At 41.4% G+C, this 15,415-nt stretch overlaps 1 long non-coding RNA gene and 1 pseudogene across 1 annotated transcript; one reads left to right on the forward strand and one right to left on the reverse strand.

Moving 5' to 3' along the window:
- The first annotated feature begins 694 nt into the window (after positions 1 to 694).
- LOC127782798 (uncharacterized) lies at positions 695 to 3,543 on the forward strand. Its single transcript, XR_008019227.1, has 4 exons — positions 695 to 1,099; positions 1,342 to 1,593; positions 2,304 to 2,421; positions 2,545 to 3,543. It is a non-coding gene; the product is annotated as an uncharacterized LOC127782798 (long non-coding RNA).
- Positions 3,544 to 6,923: 3,380 nt separating this feature from the next.
- On the reverse strand, positions 6,924 to 9,665 carry LOC127782924 (uncharacterized; annotated as a pseudogene).
- Positions 9,666 to 15,415: the final 5,750 nt, after the last annotated feature.

Genomic DNA, 15,415 nt, shown 5'->3' on the forward strand with positions numbered 1-15,415 from the left:
CATCAGACACTGTCGCCTACCTCCACACAACCATGGATCTCTGATTTGCACAAAGGTACATAAATCCTTTTCCCCTTCTCTTTCTCCCCATCGTTACTATGCCTCCTCTCGTTTCATCATATGGTTCTTAATATATTCCAGAATCAACCAAAATAAAACAACCAAAACAATCATTTTGGTATTATTATTTGTGTCCAAGTTCTGATGAATATAATGATGTTTTCTATATTAATTGCACCATACATTTGACCAGATAAGGCATACTTGTTCCTCTGAATATTTCTGAATTTGGCGATATCATTTATGGGCTGTTCTGAGTGAATTTTCAATATACTCATTTTTTATTTTAATCATGATTTATTTGCACACTAACTTTGTCATATGGCAGGGGTGGTAAAAATCTTATTGTTCTTGAAAGTTATAAAAATCGGATCAAACATATAAGCTTGCTCTTGTATGATGGTCATTTAAACAAAAAAATCTCTTGACATGATTTTATAACTGAACAGTATCATACAAGTTTGAATGTACACACCGACTGAAATTTCAAAAAGTATGATAACATTTTTTGTTTCTTCTAACAGGTGTAAGTTTGTTTGGAGAAGGGGACATTACACGCTGCCTCCTCCATTGATGCTATGCTGTTCCCCCTGCCTCAAGCGTCACCGACATGGCATGCCCCACCTTGGTATGCTCTGCCAAAAGGTACACAAATCCTCCGCCCCCACCCCTCTCCCATTTTCTATATTCCCAATCGCTGCTATGTCTCCTCTCTCCCTATTAGTCGCCGCTGATTTGATCATACGGTTCTTAGTACATATCTGTTTGTTTCTTGGATGATCTGCCCCTTGTCTGCTTGTTTGTCGGTCACTGAACTTGGGGAGGTTTGGTTTCTCGATGATTTCGGGGCTATAATCGTGGGGAATCTGGTTGTAGATGATATGTTAGAGTGATTTTTTTATAGGATTTCGGTTTCTGTGTTTTAATCTTGTGTTAGGTGATAGGGATTTCATGACTCTGCAAGATCTGCAACAGCTGTAAGCATCGGGAGATTTGATTCACCCAGAAGTTCTTCCTCAGTGACATTGTTGTCCACAAGGTTGGTAGGTTCCTCTTCTTGTTTTCCTCATTGATGTGAGATTCCATTTAGTATGCTATATAATGAAACACTGAACCATGTCTGAATAGCCAGATGCAATTTGTATTGCAGAGTAGGCTGTAAATTCACTGAACCATGTGTCTCATGTTTTAACGGGTTATATTTACTGATAGGATGACTATTTTTAGTTACTGGTTTTCTCAGCAAACAAAAGTTTACATGAAGTGTTGTTGCTTTCACAGATAAAAGTTTGCTGCTGGGAGGATTCTATTTTTAGTTACTGGTTTTGAGAAGACAGCAAGTTCTCAGATCTTTCTTGAAGTTCTGATGGATGGCGCAGTTAGTACTATATTGGTATTGCCCTGGATTATTGAAGCTCTGCAATGATCTGGCAATAGTTTCTTTTTCCCCATCTTTGCAAGAGGAGGCAACCTATGGGGATGGTGGGACCTCTGACCAGTGACCACATGTTTGGAGCAAGACATTAAGTTAAGGTTGTGTTTGGAACTCCAAGTTCCCAACACTCTCCTCTCGTTTTCCGCGCGCACGCTCTTCAAACTGTTAAACAGTGCGTTTTTTTAAAAAAGTTTATATACGCAAGTTGCTTAAAAAATCATATTGATCCATTTTTGAAAAATAAATGGACTAATACTTAATTAATCATGTGCTAATGGACTGCTCCGTTTTCCGTGCACCCTATTAGAGTTGGGAACTCACGCATCCGAACACAGTCTAAGTGTTTCTTCTGTGTTTGGTTTCCGATATGCTATCGGGACATGTTTTATAACAAGTGATATCAGAGCCGAAGATTTCAGCATTGAATCAAGAAAAAATGTGGAGGAAACACGAATTAGTTCATTTTTGTGATGTTAATGCGAAGGCTTCGGCTAAGGTTGTTTTTGCTGCGGCTGCATCTGCGATCAAATTAATGTTTTCTTAAATTATATTTTTTCGTGATGTTCTTCAGTGTGTTTCTTAATTAGTAACAATAACACTGAGGTCCCATTATACTGCCACCCGTTCAATTATTTAATAAACCTGCCAATGGGAAACTAAAATCGGGCTACATGATGGATTACGCAGGTTCAACATTCTCTATTGTCTGAATATTTTAGTTAACTTTTAAGTAAAAAATCTGGGCACAGTTAACCTACTTTCTACGCTTATCTTTTAGCCTCAATATGCACCTGAATTCTTGCTGCAGGGAGTGCAACAATTCCATGTAACCAAAAGTATGAAGTGGACATAGTACAGTTCAAGAATAGGTTCTTCTCCACAAAAATAAATTGGCAAAGTGAGGCAAAGCTTATTGAATTAGCAAGGTAGAACAATCTATATTCTATCTGAAATTTTTAGTTAACTGTTTAATAAAAAAGTTGACCACAGTTAACCTACTTTCTACAGTTATCTTTTAGCCTTAATATGGACCTGAGTTCTCGCTGCAGGTAGTGCAAAAATTCCCTGTAACCAAAAGTATGAAGTGGATACGATCAAGAAAAGGCTCTTCACGAAAATAATTTGGCAAGGTAAGGATATATAGGATGCAACAGCAAAGTTTGTTGTAGTTAATTTGTAAGCTTGTTGCAGCACCACAAATGATATTTTAGTTTAGAGGGGAATTGCAATCTTTTTTATGATTAGGCTTATCACCTTAGAGTTGAAAAATCTGGGATTGCAAGAGGCATTGCAAGGGAGAACTTTTGAAAAGGAATTGTGAGTACAAAGAAGAGATCACAACAGGTACAGAGTTCTTGCATTGCATTGACATATGATTTTTTAAAAAAATCCTGCAAAAGGCTCTGGTTTTCCTTATATTTGTTCTATTCTATAGTTCAGACTATTTTGTGTCCATGTTTTGAGGATGGATTAATTTCCCAAGCACCTCAATCTGATGTTATACAACCCTTGACACAACATAAACACCAGCTGTCTTTTTTTTTGGACAACACCGTGTCAAGCGAATGGAGATCTGGTAATTGATCACGGTGTGTGCATGTATGCCCCTGTATTTGAATTCTCTCAATATTATCAGACCTGTACTAGTTTTTTATTTATCAGAGTTGTTTCTCACCTACTATACCACTTGATAGGAATATTTAGCATGTGCACATAGGCTATCGATATCTTTAGTGCCTATATTCTTTGGCTTTGGCAACTATAAGAAACTAATGAGGAAGGACAAGCAGCTTATTCTGCACGGTCTTAACGAGGTTATCCCGAGGTGGGTGTGCAACAGGAGAGATGAGGCTGGTGCTATTTCTTCCCACTCACGGGATCTGTCTGTCTTCATTTGTCTAGCGGAAGCTTTTTGTTTATCTGCAGAAACTACTACAGAACAACCATTTTTGTCATTCCTGCCTTTGTTTCATCTGTAGTAAATTTGACTTATGAAGCATAGCATATTGTGGTATTGCCTATGATTCTACTTGCAAGGAATAAAATGTGCCCCGATTATAGTGTATTTGAAAAAAAACAGAACTATAAGATAATGTCATTATTGTTTTTCCTAGCAACGAAAGTCTGTGATTCAGAGAACAATACTACTATACATACTGCTGCCGTCTTTTGGTTGAAGGATGAATTATATCAAATATTATCGTAGCGTTAGCACGGGCATATTACTAGTGTATAATGTATTTAGAAACTCTGTAGGGTAAAGAAACTGAACATCACAATAGTTGGACGTGGCATCATCAATGCTATCATAACTATAGTATGACATTTCTTCAGTAGCAATTTGAGCAATTATTTTGTGCATTGATGGTAGCAGCCACTTCATTTATTGGTGATAAAATTGCTCTCTCGCATAGATAGCTTGCTCATTCGGAGATATGCTGCATAGATCCATAAACAAATGAAATTAAACCTTCAAGGTTTCTCTGCTCAGATGGTAATAGGAGGTACTCAGGAATCTGGACCCAAGAGGTATCATGTTTATCTGTCCAAGAGGTATCATGTTTATCTGTAGGTGTGGATTCAATTGTACCATCACCTATGGAGAGAAGCCACGTATCAAATTTTTCAAGTTCAATCTTGTGAGAGCAAGAGATTGTTGGAGAATTGAGCCTCATGTTTTTAGTCAATTCAAGAACCATACAACAGCGGCACAAATAGGATCAGATGATGGAAGCAGCTAGGATCTGTTGTTTCTTTGCATTTGGAATGACCAGAAGAGTTTGCCTGAAATCTCCACCTAATACAATTGTTATACCACCAAACTTGTTGTTTGCCAAAACTTGGTCATTTGATGACATGATATCTCGAAGCGTATGATCAAGTGCTTCGAAGCAATGTTTGTGATTCACTGGCGCTTCATCCCATATAATAAGAGCTGCTTGTTGAATTAGCTCAGCCAAGTTTGTACTCTTTTTAATTGCACACATAAAATGCTCTTGAGTATCTAAAGGGATCCTAAAGCGTGAATGTGGTGTGCGGCCTCCTGGTAGCAAAAGAGTAGCTATTCCAGAAGATGCAACTGCTAAGGCTATCTTGCCTTGACTTCTAATGCCATTCAACAAAGAATTCCATAGGAATGTTTTACCGGTTCCACCATAACCATAGATAAAGAAGATACGACCATAATTGTTGAGAACTGAATGCTCTATAGCATCATATACTAACCTCTAAGTTGGATTGAGCTGGCTAAGTTGCTCCTACAGAAATATTGATGGATTGTCCATATTGTAATCAAGTTCCTCCAATATTAACCTATTGTCAAAATTGGGAGTAGAATGATGATCTGGTGGTGGCAAGTGAAAGTGAGCCAATGTATACCCAGCATGTTTAAGCAATTTGTCCAACTCAAGCAAGACATAGGACCTAATATATTTCTCAAGCAATGTTGCGGAAATATCTGATGTGATCCGTGTAGTGTGATACCGTACATCATCTCCCATCAACAGTGCATACTCATCAAAATGTTTGGCTAGGTTTGTAACTTCGCAAAATAAAAGCAATTTGGTAAACAATTGTCGAAGCTGATATCGAAGTGCCCATTGGGCTGCATCGCCCATAGCTTGGGTCCACTCACGATCATCACCGAGTAAGCCCAATGCCTCAAAGGCAGCACGAAATGTTGGATACTGTTGGCCAGCAACAGTACGTACATCTTTATGAAATCTTGCCACTCCACGTGTGCCAATATCACCATTAATTGACAAAAGTTCACCACGCGAGTCACGAAGTGAGTTTTTGCCACGAACTCACCCAATACACTCCAATATACCCAAAAATCATGTTTTGGTGCTTTTTGAATTTTTTTCATTCCGGTTAAAAGCAACGCTCCAACGTGTGCCTATATTGGCATTAATTGACAAAAGTTCGCCCCGCAAGTCATGAAGTGCATTTTTGCCACGAATGCACCCAATATACTCCAATATGTGCAAAAATCATATTTTGGTGCCTTTTGAACTTTTTGATTCCGGTGAAAAACATGGCACCCATTTGTGCCAAATATCGGCATTAATTGACAAAAGTTCGCCACGCGAGTCACGAAGTGAGTTTTTGCCACGAACTCACCCAATACACTCCGAAATGTCCAAAAGTCATGTTTTGGTGTTTTTTTGAACTTTTTGATTCCGGTGAAAAACATGGCACCCACGTGTGACAATATCGGCATTAATTGACAAAAGCGCGCGTGCGCGAGTCACGAAGTGATTTTTTTCCACAAACGCACCCAATACACTCCAATATGTCCAAAATCATGTTTTGGGCTTTTTGAACTTTTTGATTCCAGTCTATAACATCGCACCCACGTGTGCCAATATTGGCATTAATTGACAAAAGTTTGCCGCGCGAGCCACGAAGTGATTTTTTACCACGAACTCATAGAATACACTCCAATATGTCCAAAATTCATGTTTTGGTGCTTTTTGAACTTTTTGTTTCCAGTATATAACATCGCACCGACGTGTGACAATAACGGCATTAATAGACAAAAGTTCGCTGCGCGAGTCACGAAGTGAGTTTTTTCCACGAACGCCCCCAATACACTCCAATATGTCCAAAAATCATGTTTTGGTGCTTTTTGAACTTTTTGATTCCGGTGAAAAACATGGCACCCACATGTGCCAATAATGACATTAATTGACAATAGTTCGCCGCGCGAGTCACGAAGTGAGGTTTTTGCCACGAACTCACCCAATACACTCCAATATGTCCAAAAATCTTGTTTTGGTGCTCTTTGAAGTTTTTGATTCCAGAGAAATTGCCACACGTGGGTGCGATGTTATATACCGGAATCACAAAGTTCAAAAAGCGCCAAAACATGATTTTTGGACATATTGGAGTGTATTGGGTGCATTCGTGGCAAAAACTCACTTCGCTACTCGCGCGACGAACTTTTGTCAATTAATGCCGATATTGCCACACATGGGTGCGATGTTATATACCGGAATCAAAAAGTTGAAGAAGCACCAAAACACTATTTTTTGACATATTGGAGTGTATTGGGTGCGTTCGTGGCAAAAACTCACTTCGCGACTCGCGCGGCGCACTTTTGTCAAATAATGCCGATATTGACATGTGGACACCCCGAGTATTATACCATCCAGTGTCCAACGCGACCACCACATACTATTGGAGAAGTAGGATCCATACACGCATAAATAGCCACTCGTCCTCAATGTGTCCATGATCGCGGTTGACAACCTTCTGTTATAATAAACCAAATGTCGAGTAGTGAGCGCAAGACATAACCGTAAGATAGCTTGCCAGTCCACCACGTCATATGCTTGTCAACCACTCGAAGGTGGCGACCAAAAGCATACCCAGTGACTCGATCCAAAGCGCTATCCCCAATTATCTCAAGCGATCAAAACCCGTTACTCATGCTTAGCTAGTCCCCAGGAATGCGACTAGCCTCACACTTTCATCACAAGCAATTAATAAACATAGCAAGTACCATAATAGGGTTAAAGTGCAGCGAGGTACATGACACATAATAGGGTCCGAGGTCCCAACATACAACACATAAATATAGCAGTGGAAGTCTCAAATAGAGTTCATAAGCAAAAGATAAAACCGGTGGTGCCACAACCCCACTAGGGCAAACCAACCGGGCAAGAGCCAAGCTGCAAGAGATCACTCATTGCCCTCGCCGCCCTCGGCAGAGCAATGACCACACAAGAAGCATAACTCATAACCGGAATCCTCTCCTGAAATTGCAGACACCGGGTTAAGTACAAGATTGTACTCGCAAGTCTTACCCAAAATTATATATACATAAGGGAGAGAGAAGTATGCAAGCTTTCTAGCCTATAGTGGGTCTCTAGGTTCAACATTTGCATAAAGCTAATTTTATTGAGCAATTAATGAGTAAATAAGCAAGGACAAGTAAATCTAGCATCATTTTAATTTATGGACATCAAGTATATAATTCTGAAATGTATAAGCAAATGAGCCCAAACGACGCTCTCATCATCATCCATGGACTACCAAAGTCCATACCAACATGGCACAACATGCCAACACCAACGTCAAACATAATCCCATCCATAATAATCCACATTTGATGCTAACATAACTAACTAACACATCAAGCATTGTCCATAACCGAGGACGCGGCTATTCGAATAGATTATACTCTGATCAGAGGTGTACAACTGGACCCACACGAAATAAACAAAGATCAAATGCCACACACCCCGTCGAGTGCGGTACACAAGTGATTCAAGCTCATTACATGCCCTTTCTTAGCCCCACCCCAACCACATATACCACGCTGGGGTTCCCGACGACTCAGTCACGTGCGTGCGTGATGTGACCAAGGCGGGCGCGCCATGCGGGAGGCACCCCCGGCCAAACCTAGGCACCCGAGGCCCTCCAAAGGCTACTTGCCTCACGACTCTCCAACGTGGTATAAATGATCACAGTACAACTAGTAAGAACAAGCCGGTCCCAAATAAGGCATGTGGTAAGTACGAAGGGTGCTTGAATAGATGTCAAAATGTTCGGTCCTTAACAACCTAGACGGGGCTACTTGCATCAGGGGAAACCAACCTCCCATCATCGCCCTATCACCCATCCAAGTCCAACATATTTCATCAACCATTATTTAGTGTAAGTGCTCAAGTTTTATGCCCAATAATGCAAGTTGTTTATATACCACAATTAATAGCACTGTCCATCCCTATAGTTCTATTAGCACTAAGCATGGCTAAGCATTAATGAATAAGAAATCCCAAGTAATCCCCCAACCAGTGGTAATAGGATATAAGGACATCAATAACACAAGAACTAAATGCATAAATAGGTTCTACCCATACACCATAAACCGACAATATTAATATCTAGGCAATGCATGCATATATATACGTATAGATTGCAACCAAATCATTTTTAGAGAAAGTATAGGTTCTATATGCTTAGGTGCTTGCCTTGATGCTGAGGGTAGTCACTATCCTCCTCGGGATATGGCTCGTTACTCTCCGGAATCTCCGAATCTATCGAAAAGAAGCAATATGCGAATAAGAGCCAAATAAACATGCATATGCAAAATGAACGATAAATTATGAAATAAATACAGTGGGTAGATAATATTTTAACTTGAATTTAGTTCAAATAATCACCAGATTATCACTTATGGTTTGGGAGATATGAAAATGACAAGCTCTTAGGTGCTGAAAATGGCAGTTCTGTAAATATTGACGTTTCCTTTAGTACATTACAAGTAAAATGCATTTCAAACCAAAATTTCATAATAATGATTATTTTTAGAGTAAAGTACATCACTCACAGCTCCTAAGAAAAATTATTTCACAGCTATATGTGTTGTCATTATTTATTTATGGATCTTACAAGTTAGAAACATAGGAATGCTAAATAAACTCCTAAACATGATTTAAGAGATAGTTTTTCCAAAAACAACACCACAACAGCAAAGAGTACTAAAATATAAGCTCAACAACATTGGTTTCACAATTTTAGCTTGTATTTCTTACGAATTTCATAACAGCTAGACCACACAAGGGATACATATAGCTATTTATATTTTTACTGGGAAAACCAGTACAAAAGTTGGTCATTTTTATTTTACAACATTGAAGATCACGTTTTTCTTAATCCACAGAAATTTGGTTCACTGAATTCGGAGTTTATATGAATTAGTTATGAATTTTTAAACGCAAACCTCTTTCAGCTCAAAAGCTATCTCAGAAATCGATTTCTATTTTCACTCCCCCCTTTCTCCAACTTCCACCGGACTTCGTTCACATGGCAGCAACCTGGACGTAGGGTCGTGCGAGGCTAAGGCCTCGGGCTGATGGCAAGAGACGGAGCAAGGCCTCGGGCTGACGGTAAGAGACGTTGCCTAGGGCTGCTTCAACCGAAATCAAAAGAGATTAACACCGGATGAGCTGCAGCCACCTCCTAGCTGCAATAATGGAGATGGATGACCTGTTGAATGTTGCTGTAGATGTTCAACATGAAGGGAACTAAAAAAAGGCACCATGGATGGCAAGGAAGCTCACCAAATGGAGGGAAATAAAGTCATATTGCTACTGCAACCATGCAGGCTGAAACCACCCCTCTCTTCTCCTATTTCGATCTCTCTCAACTCTCCATGCATGTGCAAGATGTTGGGATGGATGGAAAGCTTGGATGATGGGGATTGTTGTGATCTAACATGCAGGGATTGATCTTGGGCTATTGGATGGGATTTGGTGAGGAGAAGTGAGATGAGAGCTCAGCTTGAGGAAGAAAAGAAAGAACAAGCAGTGAAGATGAAAGGGGAGGAAGAAGAAGGGGTTTTCTCTGCCCCCCCCCCCCCTTAAGTCTTGAGGTGGGAGCACGCCCATGGGTGTGTTCTGGGGCTAAAGAGGCACCTAAGGTCAGTGACAAGTGGGCCCAAGTCGTGGCTGTTAATGAGGGTGAGAGAGGTGCGTGAAAAACTTAGTACAGATTCGTTGTTGCAATTTCCAGGATTTATTTTCTTTCCCTCTGTTGGTAAATTCAATTTGACTAGGTAAAACTAGTTCAAAAATTAAGGGATTTGGTGTGGTGATAGGTGTTGGTTTCTAGGTTCCATTTTTCAAAGTTTCACTCAAAAATTCAAAATATTTTAATTCTGGTGAAAAGATGAAATTGGTTAGGCTGAAAGTTGGTTTGAATTCTTAGGAGGCCTAAACAGAGAGTAAAACTCCACAAAATTTATATTTGTTGGTGATAAATAAACTAGTATTTGAATAAATTATTACACATGTACACTTCTATTCAAGTTATTGTTCAAATAGAAGTGGTTTCAATTTTACCGATTAGAGTTAATGCCGATATTGTCACTCGTGGGTGCGTTGTTTTTAACCGGAACGATAAAGTTCAAAAAGCACCAAAACATGATTTTTGGACATATTGGAGTGTATTGGGTGCGTTCGTGGCAAAAACTCACTTCGCGACTCGCGCGGTGAACTTTTGTCAATTAATGCTGATATTACCACACGTGGGTGCGATGTAGTACTAGCACAAGGCGGTCATGCTGGAACCGCTGCAACGGGTGACTATTGTTTCCAAATTCACTTATGCCTTGGAAAGGCTGCTTCTTCCTCACCACTCATGAGACGCGGAGCCACTGCTACAGACAACCATTGGCACTAGATCCACCTCCTCCAAGCACGACTACCATGAAGCCGAAACCATCAAAGTAGACCATAAAGCAGGACAAGCCTGTTACGTCCAGAAATTTAGCCCAAATTTTCAGACTATTTTGTGTATTAAATCCTTGTCCAGGACTAGCCAGGGTACACAAAACAACAAGTAATAATAGATGTCTAAGGATATCGCTCCGATTGAAGATGAATTATGTCTTGTGGACAGTGGTACCACAAACTCTATACTTAGGGAGATCAAATACTTTCAAACTCTCAAAAAGAGAGAAGGCAAAGTTTTGACTATTGCTGGGCGCGATACTGTGATAGTTGGCTCAGGACAAGCAATTATTACACTCCCAATGGGTACATAAATTACAATTGAGGATGCTTTATTGTATCCTGATTCAACCCGTACCCTACTAAGTTATAGATATATCCGTCAAAATGGGTTTCACATTGAAATCCATATGGATAATCGAGAAGAATTTCTTCTCTTAACCAAACAAAATGGATATGGCAAACGCATTTGCGAGAAAATTCCATCTCTCACATCGGGATTGTACTATACATACATTAAGCCCATTGCACATGTTGCGTATAAAGTAATTTTTCAAAATGTTGATGCATTCCACACTTGGCATGATCGACTTGGGCACCCCAGTATCGGGATGATGAGAAAAATTATTGGCAACTCTATTGGTCATCATTTGATCACCGACAAATTTCCCAAATCCTCTAATTTCGTATGCACTGCATGTGCTACTGGGAAACTGATTTTGAGACCATCTTATCTCAAAATTAGAGCTGAACCACTTAAATTCCTTGAACACATTCAAGGAGATATCTGTGGCCCTATTGTGCCAAGATCTGGACCGTTTAGGTACTTTATGGTTTTGATTGACGCATCTGCAAGATGGTCTCATGTGTGTCTTTTATCAACACGAAGCCATGCCTTTGCCAAATTAATGTCTTAAATTATAAGGCTGAAGGCAAATTACCCTGAACATAGGATTCAATCAATCCATATGGACAATGCTGCCAAATTTACATCCCATGCTTTCGATGATTATTGTATGGCATTGGGAATTCAGGTTCAGCACTCTGTTCCATATGTCCACACACAAAATGGTTTGGCTGAATCATTGATCAAAAGAATTAAGCTTATTGCTCGACCATTATTGATGAATTGCAAATTACCTTCGTCGTGTTGGGGTCATGCAGTTCTACACGCTGCTAACCTTGTCCAACTATGACCAACTGCATATCATGAAACTTCCCCAATGCAGTTAGTACGTGGAAATCCTCCAAGTATTTCCCATTTGCGTAAGTTCGGTTGTGCTGTGTACTGTAGGATTGAATCACAAGAACTAAGCCAACCAGAGGGGGGGGGTGAATGGTTGGTATACCCAAAAAACAGATCCAAACATAAATAAAGCGTAAAATACTTACAGAAGAGACACTTAGTCCTCACACCGAAACGAAAGCAGCAGCAGCGGAAAAAGGCGATCCTAGCGGGGCTTCAGCTCCACTCCACAGGCAAAACTCAACTGAGGTCTGAGCCTTGGTCCTCTAACTTCGTCTTCAGCTCAGAAGCACTACACTTATGAAAAGGGGGAATAATAGCAAGGCTGAGTACAACCAACGTACTCAGCAAGCCACACCAATGATGCAGACGTGCAACGGGAGACAAAGGGAGGTTTGTAGCTATTTGCATAAAGGCAGTTGTAAAGCATTTTATTGAGCAAAACCATAAAACTGTTAAGTAATTAAGGTAACATTAAATCTCCACTGATCAACGCTACACCACGTTGAACAGGCCCAACCAACCCACCCACCTGAACTAAAGTGCATTGGATCGATTTATTAAGGGTGAGACTAATCACGGTGAATCTGGTCGATCGCTCATAACCGCAGGCATGGCTATTCGAATAGTTTTACTCTGGCCAGAGGTGCACAACTGTACCCACAAGACACAATCCACCGGCATGTCACCGCGTCATCATGCGCCCATGATGAACACGTCACCATGTCGAGTGATTGTGACAAGACCCTTCATATAATCCCCTCTGACCAATCGCACCACACCTCAGGTTTCACCCCCACTCCTCGGAAGGCAGCGGACAGTCCCCTCTCGTGCCACGGTGAATTCGGAAGCTGATCAACCGAACACCCCGGCCGACCCCACTCCATCACGTCCACCCTTGTCCGGGAACGTCAGCCAGAGAAAAGCTATACTTCAAGTCAGGCAGTTAACCATTCCCGCTTGTGGCAAGTGTTGTATGTCTTACAGGGTTTCCCGCGAACCGGTCCTTAATTACCATGGGTGCAACCAGCAAAACCATGCACCCACAACCCACCAATATGTTGCATTTTAGTTGGATAATTACAACCAATGAAACATGGTCGGGTGTCTCGAGCATGCAGCTTGTTCTGATACTAAAAGGTCTAATACTGCAATTATCCCATCAACTGAGCTAGTGGTAATTAAGCATGGCTATGCACATAGTTCTAGCTAGGTCACATAAGTAACATGAGCTAGTCGATTTATTACCCAATGTTGACAAAGGACAAATATCAAGTAAATATGGCACAAGCGAGCAGATAGGTAAACCCTGATCCCATGTAATTAGCAAAACATGCATATTTATTAGCAAACAGTAAAATATTTGTAAATTGGGATCAACATGCTCAAGGGGGAATGTGTGACTTTCCTTGCTTCTTCACTTCGATCTTCTGAACTCTTATCCTTGCGACGCGGACTTCCAAAACGACGGAAACTACACGCTAGCACGCAAAACGAGGGAAAAACTCTAATAAAAACCAAGGAAACAATATATAAAAAGTAAACAAACATGTAGAGCTCAATTTTAGATGAATTTTGCAAGTTGAATGGCCCAATTTGGAGTTCGAATGAATTAGATATGAATTTTAGAAGTTTTGAGCCATTTAAATGAATTTATATAATTATTAACCGAATTATTGCGCAATTATTAATTAATTTTTACAAAGGAAAAGCTAAGCACTAACGTCAGCAAAGAGCCGGCGCCGACAGGCGGGCCCCACGCGTCAGCGGCACAAAGGGGATGGGCGCACGGTGGACACGGTCCACCGCGGCCGGGGCGGCACCGTGGACCGAGACCACGGGAGTGGTCCACGGGCAGCCACGGGCAGGGTAGCCAGGGCACGGGTGCGGCCAAGACCGGCCCGGCCGAGCAGCGGCGAACAGTGGCGGCGGCTTGGACGGACGGCCACCGGTGGCGGCGACGCAGCACAAGGCGGCCAACGAAGGGGAGACAGAGGAAGAGGGAGGGAAGTGCTCACCGTGCTCGCGCAACGGCGAGAAGGTGACGGGAAGGCGGCGGCGGCTCCTCGTGGTGGCACGGCAACGGTGGTCCGGTGTTGTTTCACGAGCGGGAACTGGCGGACGGCGGCTGGAAGGACCCGGGGAACAAGGAGGAAAGGTTAGGGAAAAGGGAGGAGGCGCAAGGCGGCGGGAAAACTCGGCTGGAAGCCGGCAATGAGGGGAGGAGTCGGCCGGGCCGGGAAAAGAAAGGGGAGGCTTTGGGCCGAGCCCAAGAGGGAGGAGGGGAGTTTTTCTTTTTATATAATTGGATAAATGATGTGTGACTTTAAAATTATTTCTTGAGCTCTGAAAATTCACGGGAAATTTCAGAGAATATTTTAGGGCACAAAGAATATTACAAAATATTCTCGGCCAATGATTTTTTAAAGGAAATTTTAAATTCCCTCAATAATTCACTTGATTAAATTGCTTTAACTTTTATTTAATTTCTAGAAAATGTATTTTTAATGATTTTTAATCCCGAACGAAAATCGGGGTGTTACAAATCCCAAGAAACCGGAACTACACTGTACTCGCATCGTTTCAAGATATAATAACTTGATACTAGATATAATCAGCGCCGGCCCTAGAGGGGCACGAGAGGTGCGGCCACTCTAGGCCCTCAAATCGTAGAGGCCCCTCCCCGCGCCCTCCCCCTGTGGCCCAACACTCCAATCCAACAGGCGCAGCAGGATCAAGTGGAGAAGCCGAACAGGAGCGAGCGAGATTGCCGCCGCGACGCTGCCCACGTCCTCACTCACTCCTCACGCGATGCGAGATCGCGCAATCCCTGTGTCGACGCAAGTCCATCCGTCGCAGTTTCTTGCAATCTTTGCTTCAGCTTGCCGGCTTGCGCGTGCTGCCATCAAGATCGAGTATTGCCGTACTGGACAAGGAGAAGAGTCAATTTCCCAATTGCCATCTCAAGCCCATGTGAAAAATTGATCCATTTGCTGTTGTTGCCATAGTTGCTGCTGTTGTTCCCATAGGACTGGATGTTAGGTCAATTAATTTAGTTGGTGTTGTTCCCAGAGTTGGATGAACCGAAAAGGCCCTATCTGCACTAGTATGTTTCCGACTCATTTGACGTGAGCACCTAGACGCTTGCAATCAATTAATTGGTAAGATTTAAATTCAGATCTGTAATTTTGTAGTGTAATTTATAGAAGTTAAATCATTATAATATTTTTTTTGCAATTATCAAGCTATGTCGTCGAGAAAGTATGCATCGGGTTGTGAGAAAATGGAGAAAAAACAAAACGATGGGATTTAATGAATCTCGGAAGGGGTTACTAGATAAAGTTTTAAGAGGTAACATAGGCACATCAAGAAAATATGTTTTGTAGGGCAATATTTACAATGTTTTCTATGTAAAATTTATTTCTAAATGCA

This window comes from Oryza glaberrima, chromosome 8 (assembly GCF_000147395.1).
Source record: "Oryza glaberrima chromosome 8, OglaRS2, whole genome shotgun sequence".
Classification (NCBI taxonomy): domain Eukaryota; kingdom Viridiplantae; phylum Streptophyta; class Magnoliopsida; order Poales; family Poaceae; genus Oryza; species Oryza glaberrima.